Source organism: Lithobates pipiens, unplaced genomic scaffold, assembly GCF_037356315.1.
Source record: "Lithobates pipiens isolate NorthernLeopardFrog02 unplaced genomic scaffold, aLitPip1_a1.2 Scaffold_23, whole genome shotgun sequence".
In the NCBI taxonomy this organism is placed as follows: domain Eukaryota; kingdom Metazoa; phylum Chordata; class Amphibia; order Anura; family Ranidae; genus Lithobates; species Lithobates pipiens.
In genome coordinates, this window is record NW_027507785.1 from 209127631 (window position 1) to 209145162 (window position 17532).

Sequence of the window (17532 nt, forward strand, 5' to 3'; positions counted from 1 at the left end):
CAGCTGCCCCTGAACTCATCCAATGTTATCTTATGTGTACATGTACACAGGTTTGTTTAATGTCGTTTTTAGGCAGTTGCGTTTAGAGGCCTTTTTTGGAACTCAAAGAAATAAGTTCAGATGCTGAGTTTAGATGCATTTCAAGTGCCAAACGCTTCTAAATGTGGCTAAAAGCAGTAACTCACATTTTGTTTACAGGCATTCTTCGTTTTTGGCTATTTTTAAAAAAAAATTGAATTTATATTTTCAAACGCTTCTAAATGCGAAATCGGCTAAACGCGGCATGTAAACACGGCAAAACGGACAATTTAAACATGGGTTACTATCTGTCAAGTTAAATCGTTCGGGAGAGGTTGTAAAAATGCGCATTAAGCCCAAGGCTTGTTATAAATTGGGGCAGTTGCCATTTTCGTTTTCCTTTTACTGTGTTAGTAATTGATTAATGTGAATTAATGTGAAATTAACATTTAATGGCCCATTCACACTATGGGGTCTATTTAAAAAAAAAAAAAATTGTTCTGTGTGAATGGGGGCAAAAAATGTAATGTTACTATTATAGGTACTTAGATAGCGTTGTCAATTTACACATATTTATGTACATTCACATCAGTCCCCGCCCTCAAAGAGCTAACTCACATAGAGTACACACTAGGACCAATTTAGACAGGAGCCAAATGGCCTACCAATGGCCTACCAGCATGTCTTTGGAGTGTGGGAGGAAACCCACGCAGGCACAGGGAGAACATACAAACTCCAGGTAGGTGCCATGACTGGGGTTTTGAACAAATGACCCTATTGCTGCTAGGCAAAGGGTTAACCACTTAGCCACTGTGCTGCCATAGGTTGTTAGGGTATTTCCTGTGTCCAATGTTTTTCATTGATTTAAACCAGAAAATACAGCTTTTGGCCAGTATAGGCATTTGCGCTCCTTTTTTTTTGTTTTGTTTTGATTCCATTCTCCGGGAACGAAAGTAAGTGCACTCAATGGGTGAACTGTGTGTGTGTGTGTGTGTGTATTTGTGTGTGTATTTGTGTGTGTATATGTATGTGTATGTCCTCAATTCACACTGACAGGGAGCGGATTAGCGGCTCTCCCTGTTGGGGGGGGGGTCTGTGCTGATAATCAGAACATTGATTATCAGCACAGCCCCATCAGATGTGCCACCACAGCTGCCAATAAGTGCCCATCAGCTGCCCATCAGAAACGGATGTCAGTGCCCATCACAGTGCCAATCAGTGCCCAGCAGTAACACCTGTCAGTATCTCATCATCAGTGCCCTTCACAGCCACCCATCAGTGCTGCCTATCAGTGCCTATCAATTCTACATATCAGTGCCACCTCATCCATGCCACATCACCAGTGCCTGTTAGTGAAGGCGAAAACAAAATTTTATAACCGAGACTAAGAATAACTTTTTTTTTCTAAAATTTCGATATTTTTTTCGTTCCTTTAGCAAAAAGTAAAAACCCCAGTGATGATCAAATACCACCAAAAGAAAGCTCTATTTGTGGGAATAAAATGATAAAAATAAAAATTTATTTTGGGTACAGTGTTACATGACTGCACAATTGTCATTCAAAGTAAGACAGCACGCTTATGCACTGTCCACACGGTTGTAGATTCTGACGATAAAATCCGTCTGATTTTTTCCAAAAGATTTTGGCCCAAACTTGTCTTGCATACACACGGTCAAACAAAGTTTCGGAAACTCCGATTGTTCAGAACGAGGTGACGTACAACACGTACAACAAGACTAGAAAGATTCCAGTAGCCAATAGCTTTCGTCTCGTAATTTATTCTGAGCATGCATGGCACTTTGTCCGTCGGAATTGTCTACACAAGATCGGAATTTAAACTATCTGATTTTGTTGTCGGAAAATTATAGATCCTGCTCTCAAACTTTGTGTGTCGGAAATTCCGATGGAAAAAAGTCAGATGGAAGCCACACACGATCGGATTTTCCGACAACATGATCTGATCGCACATTTTCCATTGTAAAATCCGACCGTGTGTACGGGGCATTTTACCCTTTAACAGTTGTCACTGAAATATGTATCCCTATTAGATGATTTACTCTCACTTTTTTTTTTTTTTTTGTTAGTGACATTTTGGATTTTCCCCCACTTGCAATGGCCACCAGGATGAATAAAGGGGTATAGTAAAGTGCAAGACAAAACAGAAGATCGAACCATTCCTCATTCTATCCAAAACAAAGAAAAAAGCTTTGTCTTTACATATACTTTTGAATCCCGACACATTATTGTCTTCTATTAATTTGGACTATATAGGCTGTTAGCGCAACTTAATTAATGCATTCACAAACATAATCCTTTTTTAAAAAAAAATGTTTTATGGCATATCTGTTTTGGTGCACTGCAGCTTTAGTGCACCTCTATCCCTCACTATTTACCTGAAACCTGTCTCGATCCAGCTCCGTCCCTTTTGGCAGCGACACTTTCATTTTTTCCTAGATTCACAGAATTCACTGCAGGATTTGCCTGCAGCTTCAGGCAAATCCTGAGAGAAGGCAGAGTGCTCCCATAGAATATGGCCTGCTATGGGACACTCGGAAAAGAGCAAGAGTGGAGAGCACCGATGCCAATGGGGACCACCAAAGAAGAGGTAAGGGACTGTTCTGTGCAGATAAGTATATCATATTTATTTTAATAAAATAAGGCCTTTCTAATCAATTTTTAATGAAGACTAATTTGCAAGTAAAGTTCACCTCTGTATATATAGTAGAGGATACTCCGAAGGACGGTTTTAGACATTTTTTCAGGGCTGTAAATGATCAGAAAAGCCTTTTGTTGCTGAATACTCAAGACCTTTATTCAGAATCAATAAACAATCTTACATCCTTATGCTCATGGAAGAGATGCACATAAAAGTTAAGCTGGGTAATTGCTTGTACAAATGCTTCCAATTTACCATAATTTTATTGCACTAAAGTGGACCTGTCATCTCCTCATTAAATCCAATTGATGTCTGAAAACTATTAAGCAAACAGTTTATTCTCTTACTCTGATTATCATCTAATAATATAATGACATATATTGCTGCTGGCCAGCTGAAACTGTAGCTTCTTCAAGTCCTCTACAAACATACAAAACACCCAACTGTGTTTTTTTATTTTATTGGAATTTTAAAAGAGGAAAAAAAAATGACAGAACATTAACTGCAATTGCAACAGTAGTATGAAACCATTATACAGTATAAAGAGGAAGGAAGGAAGTGTAGTATCCCAGATAAAGGATTTATTGTCAAAGGATTAAAAACACTTACAAGAGTAAAAACAAAGTATGCTCCTCTGGTATAGTAGTGATGAAAGAACAATCCCTCCTACATCCATTCTGCAAGACCACTGGAGTCGATTCTGACCGCTGAGGATGGTGATGGCCGTCTTTGGAGCCTGTAGGAGTCTGGTGGATGTGACGTCACCGGAAGGAATGACCAGACAAGAGAAAGGCAAGGCTTCGCACTCAGAGCATCTAGCTCCTTATACATGCCTGATGAATTGTTCTTCCATCACTACTATACTAGATGAGCATACTTTGTTTTTACTCTTGTAAAGCCTCATACACACTATCAGTTTTTCTGCTGATTTTTGTCTTCAAATTTACAGAAACCATGTAGTGCTTACTGCACACTTTTTTCTACAACTAGAGGACACTCTGTTACTAACAGCTTGCTAGCAAAACATTTCAGACTACACCAAAATGGCTGTCAAAATTAACCTCTATAGAATTGGCTGACCAGACATCCTCATTTTTCGGGGACGGTTCCTGGTTTGAGGACATGTCCCTGGAACAAATCTGTCCCCCCGGTTTTGTCCCTGGATTGGCGGCACCACTTCCACCGCAGCAGCCATGCCACTATTTTCTATCTTTGGCTTCTCAGTCTCAGGCAGTGATCGATTCTGCATTTTAGCTCCGGCCGACTGCATGGGAGTCGGGCTGCATCGTCTCTGTTAACCATCCCATCAGCACTTCTTAGCTCCTCCCTCATTCCGCCGCCTGTCCAATCCGACACTCTGCCTCAAATTGGTGTTCCCCCAACCCCACTCACACTTCAGCCTCCTGCATGTAATGTATGCACAGTGCTCAGCCTACCTGGGAGACCAGCCTGGCAGGGGAGGCATAATTAGTGAGCGAGCCACCTGCTCCATGAACAGCCCTCCTCTCTTACCTGACCTTTTTGCTTTGCCTCTTTTCCTTCTCATTTCTTTATCCCCCATGCAAATGGGGGGGTGGTGGGATTGTGCAGACTGGGGGAGGGGTGATTGTACAAACTGGTGGGGATTGTGCAGACTGGGTGGATTGTGCAAACTGGGGGAGGGGATTATACAAAATGGGGGGATTTGTGCAGACTGTGGGGGTTGCGCTGACTGGGGGAGGGGGGATTATACAAACTGGGGGGGATTGTGTAGACTGGGGGTAGGGGGATTGTGCAGACTGGGGGATTATGCAGACTGGGGTGAGGGTGGGATTGTGCAGACTGGGGGAGGTGGAATTGTACAAACTGGGGGGGGGGTTGTGCAGACTGTGGGGAGGGGGGTTGTGAAGGCTGGGGGAGGATTGTACAGGCTGGGGGGGCTACACAGTGCTCTGCATGGTGGTATGAGAGTCCTGTAATGTACACAGTGCTCTGGGCGGTGGTCTGAGGGGAGGCCTGTAATGCACACAGTGCTCTGGACGGTGGTATGAGGGGAGACCTGTAATGTACACAGTGCTCTGGCCGGTGGTATGAGGGGAGGGCTGTAGCGTACACAGTGCTCTGGGCGGTGGTCTGGGGGGAGGCCTGTAATGCACACAGTGCTCTGGACGGTGGTATGAGGGGAGACCTGTAATGTACACAGTGATCTGGCCAGTGGTATGAGGGGAGGCCTGTAAAGTGCACAGTGCTCTGGCCGGTGGTATGAGGGGAAGCCTGTAATGTACACAGTGCTCTGGACGATGGTCTAAAGGGAGGCCTGAAATGCACACAGTGCTCTGGATGGTGGTCTAAAGGGAGGCCTGTAATGCACACAGTGCTCTGGATGGTGGTTTGAGGGGAGGCCTGTAATGCACACAGTTCCACACTCTGCTTGAGTGCTTTTGTCATATACCTCTTTCTCCAGTCTGAAAATAGATATTAGATATTTGCTGCATATTACAACCAGGAACAAGGCAGGACTCGTTTGGCTGCAAGCTGGAACATGAACTGTTAATTGAAACACAGGTACACAGGTACTGTCTACCTCGCCCCTTTGCATTCTGGGAGAGGTAGACAGTCCAATCAGCAGGGAGTGCTGTTGGAGGAATCTCCCCACAGCAAACACACTTACACATTCCATAATATCCAAGGCAGACAGACACAATAGAATAATGAAATATAGCCACACCCCAAACAACCCAGCAAAGCGTATACAACAAAATGAGACCATATACAATATATATATATTAAATATAAACATGCCAGTGTGATTGTACAGTAAGTCCGATTAGTACAGATCAGCCTGGACTTCTGGATCACCCTATGCCCCTATTAGAGACACAGGGTGACATAGACATAGGATGTGCATGGGGAGCTGAAACAATGGTTTCCCAACCTGTCCAGGGGATTCTGGGTTTCACGAGGGCCCCGCCCAAAGTGACTCCTGTCAAACACACAGTGCTCTGGGCAGTGGTCTGAGGGGAGGCCTGCCCACAGGCACAAAATGTTGTAAAAATACACCAGTATTTTATGTTGCTTTTGTTCCTTTAACATTTTTAGTTTTATACCAGTTAACTATTAATATTTGATTATTTATGTTTGAAGGTATCCTTCGTGTTGATGCCATGCAATCTTTTACTGTTATGAATTGTTAATTTATATTGTTATTGTTAAGCCACACTTCTTTGTTAAGAATAAAATACAAAATATGCATTGAAAAGTTTTTTTCTCTATCTTACCTTCTTAACATTTGGTAGTCATATCCCAATATTTTTTTTTATCTCATGGACGAAATGTGAGAAATTACATACATATATTACATTAATTTCATAAACACATACCACAAACACTGCATATATCATTTGAGGAAAATATGCTTATAAAATAGTTTTACCGTTTGCCAATAAAAAAAAAAAAAATAATGTCCCCGGATTTTGAAAATCTGGTCACCTTACTATGGGATGGCTACAGAAAAGGGTTACATATGTGCCATCTTGCAGAATGTGTGACATCAGAGGGAGGAATGTTCTGCACATCAGTCTGGGGTAAGGGATCAGTGTGAGAATGTTCTGGAAGAATGCAGCTGCAAAAGGAATTAGAGAGACACCTCATGTTGTGTATTGTTAATGGCAGCCCTAAGTGCAGATCGTAAATCCATATGTTCCTATACGATCCCGCTGTAAACGGACTCGTAAACACAGAATTCATTAACGCATTTTTAAATTAGCTGTTTACTTGGGTCTGGTTTTTGTTTTTGTATTTGGAAAAGAAAAATGGTTCTTAACCACCTCGCGCCCGCCCTATAGCCGAATGACGGCCGTAGAGCAGGCGCGTTCGTCCGGGTGGTCGTCCCTGGACGTCCTGATGTTTACTTCAGCAATGCGCGCCGCCGCGGGCGCGCAACGCGGAAGTTCTGTGTCCGCCGTGTCCCCCGGGGACAGGCAAACACAGATCGCTGTAAACAGCCAATCACAGCGGCCGTTTACAGCGTGATCGGCGTGTCCAATGGGAGATGATCTCATATGTAAACATATGAGATCATCTCTCAGCGCCGCTCTCCCTCCTCGCACAGACAGTGTGAGAGGGGAGAGATGAACGGCTGCAGCGGCAGCCATTCTGCCTCTAGTAAAAAAAAAAAAAAAAGTAAAAAAATAAAATAAAAAGTGCCATCCTCCCCCCAGCAGTGCCATCCTCCCCCCAGCAGTGCCATCCGCCCCAGTGCCATCTGCCCCAGTGCCATCTGCCCCAGTGCCATCCGCCCCAGTGCCATCCACCCCAGTGCTACCTGCCCCCAGTGCCATCCACCCCAGTGCTACCTGCCCCCAGTGCCATCCACCCCAGTGCCACCTGTTGTCAGTGCCACCTGTCGTCAGTGCCATCTGTCATCAGTGCCACGTATAAGTGCCATCTGTCATCAGTGCCACGTGTCATCAGTGCCACATAGTCCCATCTGTCATCAGTGCCACGTATTAGTGCCATCTGTCATCAGTGCCACGTATCAGTGCCATTTGTCATCAGTGCCACCTGTCAGTGTCACGTGCCATCTGTTGTCAGTGTCACGCGTCATCAATGCCACTCATCAGTGCCATCTGTCATCAGTGTCACGCGTCATCGGTGCCATGTATTAGTGCCATCTGTCATCGGTGGCGCGTATTAGTGCCATCTGTCATCAGTGCCACGTATTAGTGCCACGTGTCTTCAGTGCCACGTATTAGTGCCACGTGTCATCAGTGTCACGTATAAATGGCACGTGTCATCAGTGCCACATATTAGTGCCATCTGTCATCAGTGCCACATATTAGTGCCATCTGACATCAGTGCCACCTGTCATCAGTGCCACGTATAAGTGTCATCATTGACACGTATCAGTGCCATCTGTCATCAGTGTCACGTGTCATTGTCCTGGTGCTTCAAAAGTGTAATAAATAGTCAACAAGTTAGATGTGTAATTTATGTTCCTAGAACACATGATGGCGCTACCTGCATGTTGGGCCTCTCTATGTGGCCAGGCTGTGAAAAAATCCCACACATGTGGTATTGTAATACTCAGGAGGAGTAGCAGAATTTTTTGGGGGTGTCATTTGTGGTATAAACATGCCACGTGAGAGAAATAACCTATTACAATGACAATTTTGTGGAGAAAAAATAAAAAATTAAAAATCTTAATTTTGCAAAGAATTGTGGGAAAAAAATGACAACATCAAAAAGCTCACTATGCCTCTTACTAAATACCTTGGAATGTCTAATTTCCAAAAAGGGGTCATTTGGGGGGTATTTGTACTTTCCTGACTTGTTCGGATCACAAGAAGCGAGATAGTCCACCAGTACATCAGATGTGATCAATTTTGTGCGATTCGCACCACACCTTGTAGACTCTCTAACTTTCACAAAGACCAAATAATATCCACTAATTTGGGTTATTTTACCAAAGATATGTAGCAGTATAAATTGTGGCCAAAATTTATGAAGAAAAATTAATAATTTGCATAATTCTGTCACAGAAACAAAGAAATATGCGTTTTTTTTCAAAATTTTCGGTCTTTTTTCATTCATAGCGCAAAAAATAAAAACCCCAGAGATGATCAAATACCACCAAAAGAAAGCTCTATTTGTGGGAAAAAAAGGACAAAAAATTCATTTGGGTACAGTGTTGCATGACTGAGTAATTGTCATTCAAATTGTGAGAGCACCGAAAGCTGAAAATTGGTCTGGGCAGGAAGGGTGTTTAAGTGCCCAGTAAGCAAGTGGTTAAAGAGAACTTATACGTACATTGCCAACGTTGCCAATGCAGCAAAAAACAACATGGTCAATTTAATTCTCCTTTTTGGCAACTGTACGGAACTGGAGGGGAGTCTAGAAATGGTAAGTATATGCTACTAGAGGGGGGGGGTACAGAGGGTAACATTGAAACAAAACCTTTGCTTTGTCCTGCAAAGTTTAGTACTTGAAGCAGGAAACAAGGTCTTTGACAAAGTCCTGCATGTAGGGTTCTAGATAGTTGGCTACTGCACAAAATGTAATTCAAGTCAACAAAGTCTTCCCCCAAGCATCTCTTCTTTTGATTACAATATTGTTTTTAGCTTCTGGAAGAGATGTGTTTCATTGAGCACAGGTACTGCCACATTGCACAGCTAATGCATGCATGTAATTTAACATTATGTTGCTTATTGGTGGTCAGGTTATTTTTTATTTTTTATAAATGTGTCCCCCCCCCCCCCCCACTACCTTATCAGCCCAGATATGAATAGATGACTGAACTACTGTAGATTCACTATTCTAAGTAAACATTCACTTTGGAATGAAAGTTAACATGTCTACCTCTTTATTAAATCAACCACACTGTTTTCCTCCCAGTTTGAAGACATCATTCTGCTTGCTAGCAGGTTAAAGTGATTCTAAAGCCTTGTTTTTTGTTTTGTTTTTTTCTTAACAATAATAAACACATCATACCTACCTACTCTGTACAAAGTTTTTTTCACAGAGCAGCCCCAATCCTCCGCTTCTTGAGTTCCAAGCTGGTACTTCTGGTCCTTCCCCCTTGCTGAGTGCCCCCAGAGAAAGCTGCTTGCTCTGGGGGCACTCCTGTGTGTTTGCTCCTGAGTCGCCTCTGTGTGTTTATGGGACACACATAGTGTAGCTCAGTGCTGCCCCTGCTCCATCCTCATTGGCTGTAATTGAAAGCGCTGTGCCTCAACCAATCAGGAGATATAGTCCTGGGAGAACCTTGGCTCTTGTGCACCTTGCTGGATAAGGATCGGGCTCAGGTAAGTGCTAGGGGTTGTGGGGCTTCAGGCTTTACAACCACTTTAAAGGTGCTGAATACTTAAAGCTCATCTCAAGAAAGAAAAGCAATAATACTTTGCAGTTGAGCTGCACCTGCACTTCAAAAATTTAAATCTCATTTATGTCTACGGGCTGATAAAGCAGTTTTTCTTACCCAATCCTTCTATCCCCCAGATGTACTTCAATGTCCTCATGTTCAATGCAGGGCTGTGGGCACTGCATTGATCTTGATGATGTCAGACAGTATCCCACCTTCTAAGTGGAGGGGAGAAGAGGCTGCAGGGACTGGTCTTGCAGTATGAAGTAGCTTGTGGGAGTGGATCGGGTAAGTAAAATGGCTTGTTTCCAATCCCCTGGACAAAAATGAGCACTTTAACCTTGCACTGCAAGGAAGAGAGTTCAATTTTTCCAGATTTTAGCTGCTTTAGTGAAGTCAGTGTGGAAGGCACAATTCTGAGAAGCCGGCAGAGAACAAACTTAGCGGGAGTAGATGTCCAGAGTAGTTCACAGTGCTGGATCTTCACATCTGTGCTATGATCTTAAAGTGTAATTTCATGTACATGTGCTATTAATATTCCCTTTAACTAAAACAAAATGACAAGCAGTGTGTTTGGTTTGGCAAGAAAGTCAAGCCCCCAGGAAACTTTAGTGACATGCTTCTGATACACAAGGTACACAAAGAAGTCTTTGCATACTTTTTGCAATCATACAGGTAATGAGGCAGAAGCTGCCGGCATACATTTTAAAGACATAATAAAAGTAAACTTTTCCTGCAGCTCTATTATAACGGTGATTATACACCACATGTGAGAATAAAATAGGTTCAATGTGAGAAGCATTATCTCTTAGAAAGTTACAATAGCTCACAAAAATGGGTACACCCCTCACATTTTTGTAAATATGTTATATCTTGACAACAATGAAAAAGTGACACTTTGCTACAATGTAAAGTAGTCAGTTTATATAACAGTGCAAATTTGCTGTTCCCTCAAAATAACTCAACACACAGCAATTAATGTCTAAACCGCTGGCAACAAAAGTGAATACACTTGAAAAATGTCCAAGTTGAGTCCAATTAGTGATTTTCCCTCCCAGATGTCATGTGACTCATTAGTGTTTCAAGGTCTCAGATGTGAATGGGGAGCAGGTGTGGTACATTTGGTGTTATCACTCTCACTCTCTCATACTGGTCACTGGAAGTTCAACATGGCACCTCATGGCAAAGAACTCTCTGTTGCTCTACATAAAGATTGCCTAGGCTGAAAGAAGAGTGCCAAGACCCTGAAACTAAGCTGCAGCAGGGTGGCCAAGACCATACAGCGGTTTAATTGAACAGGTTCCGCTCAGAACAGGCCTCGCCATGATCGACCAAAGGAGTTGAGTGCACATGCTCAGCATGATATTAAGAGGTTGTCTTTTGGAAATAGATGTATGGGTTGAGGTTGAAGGGGTGGTGGGGGGGGTCAGCCTGTCATTGCTCAGACCATATGCCATATGCTGCATCAACTTGGTCTGCATGGCTGTCGTCCCAGAAGGAAGTCTCTTCTAAACATGATGCAAAAGAGCCCACAAACAGTTCTCTGAAGACAGGCAGACTAAGGACATGGATTACTGGAACCATGACCTGTGGCCTGATGAGACCAAGATAAACTTATTTGGTTCAGACTGTGTCAAGCGTGTGGCAGCAACCAGGTGAGGAGTACAAAGACAAGTGTGTCTTGCCTACAGTCAAGCATGGTGGTGGGAGTGTCATGGTCTGAGACTGAATGAGTGCTGCCGGCACTGGGGAGCTACAGTTCATTGAGGGAACCATGAATGCCAATATGTACTGTGACATACTGCAGCAGAGCATGATCAACTCCCTTTGGAGATGGCCGCAGGGCAATATTCCAACATAACGACCCCAAACACACCTCCAAGATGACCACTGCCTTGCTAAAGAAGCTGAGGGTAAAGGTGATGGACTGGCCAAGTATGTCTCCAGACCTAAACCCTATTGAGCATCTGTCCTCAAATAGAAGGTGGAGAAGAGCAAGGTCTCTAACATTCACCAGCTCTGTGATGTCATCATGAAGGAGTGGAAGAGGACTCCAGTGGCAACCTGTGAAGCTCTGGGGAACTCCATGCCCAAGAGGGATAAGGCAATGCTGGAAAATAATGGTGACACTTTTGGGCCAATTTGGACATTTTCACTTAGGGGTGTACTCACTTTTGTTGCCAGCGGTTTAGACATTAATTGTGAGATACCGTATTTACCACCAGTTAGCACTTTCCAACATCAGATGATTAAACAGTGCCTGATAATGAATCCCACATAGAACTGGGGTGGTGCACAGCAATAAGACATCTCCTCCCATTTTAGACAACACATTTTACCCCAGAGAGATAAAAACATGCTTCATAGCTAGTATTCCAAAGGGAAAAGAGGCTTTGATCAGAGAGCCAATAAACCGACCCTGCCCAGTGCAGGAGATTGCTTACAGTGTACTTGTCATCAATCTGTGAATTTCCGACATTGGAAGAACTTGACTGATGGTAAACGATTTGGAAAGAGAAGTGCCACAGACATTCCTGCTGGGTGCTCCTCACAGGGTTTAATAAATTATTGGATATGAACTGTAGACAACCATCTAAATACACAGATTAAATACATACAGTATGTGTAAGCCGTGCTAACTGCAAGAAGATTTGCACTTATATCCTTTAGTCCTGGGATTTAACTGCCACACACAGTGGCGGCTGGTGCTCCATCGGTCAGGGGGTGGCAAACAGACCCTGAGCACGGACCACCCCCTTTGCTCCAGCCTGCACCATACCCACACCCCCCCTGGTCACCGGTTCATTCTCCCTGTGCTGCCCCTGGAGTGACATGTGAAGACGCAGCGATGGTGGTGGCTTCCCCCCTCAGTCTCCTCCGTGTCCTAGCTCTGTTGTTAGGACTTCCCATGCGTCTCCTCCGCATCACGTCGGCCATACATCTCCTCCCTCCTCCTTCCTCCTTATAGGCCAATAGGATGATTTCCAATTTTGGCCAATGGGAAACTGGTCTCACGACCCGCTACTGATTGGCCGGGAGGAAAATCAGTGTGACAATAGCGAATATTCATTTGCTATTGTCACACAACTAGGTGGGCTCAGGGCGAGCCCACCCTTTTGTGAAGCCTCGTTGGAATCCATGTGTTCGGCTCCCTGCATGTAGATTAGGGAGTCGGACACAGAGATAGGGGAGTGGCGCCCCTAATGGACGGGCCACCACTGATCACACAGCACAGCCAGGTGGATGACACCAATTTCCCTCTTACAACTGTAGCACACCCAATGTAGGAGCTGCAGATGAACGGGGATTAATATTCGCTAATGTCTTCCTGCCTCTCCTCCCGACGGAACAGGAAGTGGCTCCTGAGACCCGATTAGTCTGGAGTCCTAAGACTGCTATCCAATCGGGTTTCAGGACCCGTTTACTGATTGGCCTGGAGGAGAGGCAGGAAGACATTAGCGAATATTAATTATACTTATAAATGTATATTTATAAATATACATATATTTATAATATGTATATTTTTATTATATGTATATTTGTATTATAAAATAACTATATTATATATTTATAATATATATAAATTTATATTTATAAATTTATAATTATAAATGTCACAAAGCTGGGTGGGCTCAGAGCGCAGTGCTCTGCGCTCCAAGCCTCCCTGTTTTTAAGTCAATTAGAGCCTCAGGCTTCAATCGCGTCCTTAAAAAAACATTAGAATCCATGCGTCTGGTGCCTGGCATGTAGATTAGGGACCCGGGTGCATGAATGGTGGGGGGTGCCCCTAAAGCCCTTAATGGAGCAGCAGCCACTGTATGGAGTGAAACAGTGTGTGCCCTTTCCTTCTGCTTCCTCTGTGGCTGCAGATCCCAGCACCATTTCTTCAGGCATGCTAGCCCACCTGGCTGCAGCTGCCTCTGTCTTTAGCCCTCCTTATTGCCTCTCTACACCAGTCTTCAGCAGCCCACCCAGCTAAATCTTCAGCAGCCCACCCGAGTAACTCTTCATCAGCCCACCTGGCTGACTCTCTGGAGATCTCTCAGGGAAAAGGTAGTAGACTTAAGCCCACTGCTGTCTTCAAGGGAGACTGGCTACATGTAGCAGTCTCTCCCCTTTGTTAGTTCCCACCAGTATTGCTCTACTCACTCTGTCCTCTCACTCACTGTTTACAGCTAGTTTACCCCTGGGCACTGCAATCCGAGCACTACATACCTAGGCACTGTATGAGTGACCATTTACACAAGGGCCCTGACTGAATTTCAAGATGGCTTTTTCAATTAGGTTAAACAAAAAATAGCTTCTCAGCCTTTTGGCTGAGATCAAATGTACAGTAGTATCTGTCCTTTGCAGTGTCCATTAGGGGTGCTATGCTGCTATTCTGGCCTTTTGACAGGAATGGCTGGCTTCATAGTGTCCATGCTGGTATGATGGAGGATCTGAAGGCTAGTACTGGCTGTAACAGAAACCGGGCATCCATGAAATGTGGGGCACAGGAGTAATTCCCCCCAGGAAGACGGAGGGAGCCCCGTGCCTCCTGATTTGAATGGTTCTACCTGGTCTAGTCATGGACTGGGGAGGCAAAGAATGTCTGCCCCACTGGAAGTTGGTTGCCCTAGTGATGCTCTTAGTAACAACTTTGACTTGGAAACCCCACTGTGTGAAAAGGCACATGGCCATGTCAGTAGTTTTTTTTTCTGCACTGCACTTCTATGGGCCAGGGCAAATTTTGCTGCCAGGCCGCATGGCCTACCCAGTGCGCTAGCAATTTTTTTCAAAACATTTTCTCACTGTTTTGTCATTTTCACTTGTATCTGTGTTTTTTTACTCACTAGGATGGAGGGTGTGGCCGTTAGGCCCATACCTTCCCTGAACTGGAGGGGGGTTCTCTTCGGGGGCGTACCCCCCTCACTTTGTACTTGTTGGTTGGCTTTGGCTGACCATGAGGAAAGGGGTCACCAGGCCTTTTGGCTAGATGGACCAAGTTGAGCCTTGCCACTGTCAAGAGCCTTGTGTTGCCTGGTGGGTGAGGGTAGAGTCCTACTTCCTTAAGTACACTTTTTTATGTGTTTTTCACCTGCACTTTTTTTAATACACTTAGGTGTTTTGTTTTTGCGCACCACCGTTGATTAAAAAAAAAATTGCGATAATAAATTGTGTGAGAGCTATTGATAATTATTTGTTCAAGGATCACCTAATTCCATCTTTATGCGATTGACTTTCTTAACTCATCCCAGGACCGTTTCACCAAACCTTAGCTGTAGGTATAAAAAAGCAGGTGAAGTTTTACTAACAGATAGCATTACTATTTTTAACAACTAAATCAAGCCATAAGCACAAAACTTTGATGTGGTACCACTATGCTCTAGTCTGATCTCTTTGGGATATAAACGAGTCATACTGTACTTAGTTTACCCAGACCATATCATTTCTGAAGTCCCAAACTGAATTATGTTCAAAAAATATATTTAGTCTTTATGCCTTTTGCACCACAACAGTCTCATGAGGTATTATCCTTGTATAAGAAATTATAGCGTGAGCTTCAAAGATGCATAAGCCTTAATTATGGACATATCCTGCATTATGCTGTACTTATGTTAGCTCTGAAAGTCTTTTCATATTAAACGTTTGGAACGTTTGTGGATTTTTGTGACACTTTTGATCTGTCAACAGCATAAAAAATTGGATTACATAGCAACTATTTTAGGAAGAAAATTTATACCTTGCAAGAGGAAATGTATACCTTGAAAGAGGAAATCTGTTTATGAATAGTGCCTATAAAAAGTATTCATTCCCTTGGACGTTTTCATGTTTTATTGCCATTGAACATTGAATAACAGTGAATTTAACTACTGTAGGTATAAACACTGAACAGTAAAAATAGATTGTTTCAAGAAAACAGACCCCAGCACAGTAACTAAAATGTAAAAAAAAATAAAAATAATAATATATATATATATATATATATATATATATATATATATATATATATATATATTCTTACAAAAGTGAGCACACCCCTCTCACATTTTTGTAAATTATTTACTATATCTTTTCATGTGACAACACTGAATATATGATACTTTGCTACAATATAAAGTAGTGAGTGTACAGCCTGTAGTTTAAATTTGCTGCCCCCTCAAAATAACTCAACACACTAATGTCTAAACCGCTGGCAACAAATATGAGTACACCCCTAAGTGAAAATGTCCAAATTGGGCCCAAAGTGTCAATATTTTGTGTGGCCACCATTATTTTCCAGCACTGCCTTAACAGTCTTGGGCATGGAGTTCACCAGAGCTTCATAGGTTGCCACTGGAGTCCTCTTCCACTCCTTCATGATGACATCACCGATCTGGCAGATGTTAAAAACCTTGCGCTCCTCTAACTTCTGTTTGAGGATGCCCCACAGATGCTCAATAAGGTTTAGGTCTGGAGACATGCTTGTCATCACCTTTACCCTCAGTTTCTTTAGCAAGGCAGTGGTCATCGTGGAGGCGTGTTTGGCGTCATTATCATGTTGGAATACTGCCCTGCAGCCCAGTCTCCAAAAGGGAGGGGATCATGCTCTGCTTCAGTATGTTACAGTACATTTTGGCATTCATGGTTCTCTCAATGAACTTTAGCTCTCCAGTGCCGGTGTTCTGTCAAAAACTGTCTGGCCATCGGATAGTGTCCTCCCCGTACTGCGCAGGCACAGCACTTGTGCAGTACGGAGGAGAAGGACACTCTGATTCTCTGAAAGTCTCCGAAGAAGAATGGTGCCTGTGCACTGAGTCCAGGATCAAGCCCACCATTCAAGTGGGCATACGGTAGCACTTAGTAACAGGACCCCACGCGTGCTCGCTTTGCTCGCCAAGCTTCGGGCACAGCCTCGCTTTGCTCTGCTATTTTTTATTCTAAATCTATGTCCACTTGGATCGTGGGACTTGAACCTGGACTCTTAGCGCAGGCGCTGTTCATCTTTGGAGACTTTCGGCGTCTCCTTGTCCTCAAGCGCAGTACAGGGCGGACACTTTCCGATGGAGGACAGTATTTGACACATCACCGGCAGCACTCATGCAGCCCCAGACCATGACAATCCCACCACCATGCTTGACTGTAGGCAAGACAGACTTGTCTTTGTACTCTTCACCTAGTTGCTGCCCCACACTCTTGAAACCATCTGAACCAAATAAGTTTATCTTGGTCTCATCAGACCACAGGGCATGGTTCCAGTAATCCAGTAATCCATAATTGCCTAGGAAGTGAAAATGGCAGTACTTGTTAAAACCAAGTACCCGCTCCCCCCAAAAAAACATAATATGCAAACAGTTAAAGGGGATGGGTTGGAGACAAAAAAGCAGAACTTCCCCTTTTGGGTGAAGTTTCACTTTAACCTGATGCTGATCTCTGCTCCATGTGATTGGAGCAGAGATCAGTGTTCACTAAAAGAAAGCCCAGCCCCCAACAGTTAGTAACACACCCCTAGGAACACTTAACCCCTACACTGCCACCCATTGGTTAACCCCTTCACTGCCAGTGTCATTTACACAGGAATCAATGCATTTGTATAGCAGTTATTGCTGTATAAATGACATTGGTCCCAAAAATGTGTCAAAAATGTCCGATGTGTCCACCATAATGTCGCAGTCACAATAAAAATCGCTGATCGCCGCCATTACTAGTGAAAAAAAATTATTAATAAAAATGCCATAAAACTATCCCCTATTTTGTAAACGCTATAATTTTTGCGCAAACCAATCAATAATTGCTTATTGCGATTTTTTTTAACCAAAAATATGTAGAAGAATACGTATCGGCCTAAACTGAGGGAAAAAACAAACAAAAAGTAAAAAATAATGCGTTTTTTTCAAAATTGTCGCTATTTTTGTTTATAGCACAAAAAATAAAAACCGCAGGGGTGATCAAATACCACCAAAAGAAAGCTCTATTTGTGGGAAAAAAAGGACGTCAATTTTGTTTGGGAGCCACGTCGCACGACCGCGCAACTGTCAGTTAAAGCGACGCAGTGCCGAAT